Source organism: Gavialis gangeticus, unplaced genomic scaffold, assembly GCF_001723915.1.
Source record: "Gavialis gangeticus isolate Ggan-Ray unplaced genomic scaffold, GavGan_comp1, whole genome shotgun sequence".
Classification (NCBI taxonomy): Eukaryota; Metazoa; Chordata; order Crocodylia; family Gavialidae; genus Gavialis; species Gavialis gangeticus.
Window position 1 is genome coordinate 29724622 of NW_017729000.1, and position 734 is coordinate 29725355.

Sequence of the window (734 nt, forward strand, 5' to 3'; positions counted from 1 at the left end):
TTAAACCAATGCAAACACTGTTTAAAAAAAGGAGGGATGTGCAATGAGGAAAACTGACTTTTTTCCCTTTCAGGACCTTGCTTGATATTTTAGAACTGGTAGATCTTACACTCAATTCTTTTTTTTTTGCTTGTAAAAAGAGAATAAGCTTTCCTGCTTTTTGAGGAAAGCTGAATAAAGAAAATAGCCTTGCCACCCACAAGAAGCTATTACTATCAGACAATGGTTTGGCAGGTCAGCAAATTATTCTGCCAGTTCAGTCCCTTGATTTTCTTTTAAACTTGGGTAGTACACATACTCTCCTTTTTAACAGTCTATTCAAATATTATACTCGGTTTTAACATCAGTTTCTCAACTTTTATTTTTAAGCAATGTAAATATTTTTATTTCATATTTCATTTAAATGAATGTTTATTTCAACCATTTGTTTTTTACCTATCTTATTCACAACGTTGCCCAATTTGGAGTGTTCTCTGAATTTTATTAAGATGCTGTTCGCTCCCTTTTCTAGACTGGTAATGAAGATAAGACCAGACCAAACTCAGGTACATATGGTATATTGCAAGACCCCTTCTTCAACTAAACTTGGCTTTGGTTTTGTAACTTCGGTTATGGTCTTTCAGTCAATGATCACCAGCCTTTAATGTTATTAAAATTTACACTGCATTCAAGAAAAGTATTTTAAAACATGCAACAATCAATCACTAAACAAATTTCAAGTATGTAGATCACCC

At 32.8% G+C, this 734-nt stretch overlaps 1 protein-coding gene across 2 annotated transcripts in view; it reads left to right on the top strand.

The window, feature by feature from the left end:
- MAT2B (methionine adenosyltransferase 2B) overlaps positions 1-734 on the top strand; it is a 33614-nt gene that overhangs the window by 15377 nt on the left and 17503 nt on the right. The window lies entirely within an intron of this gene.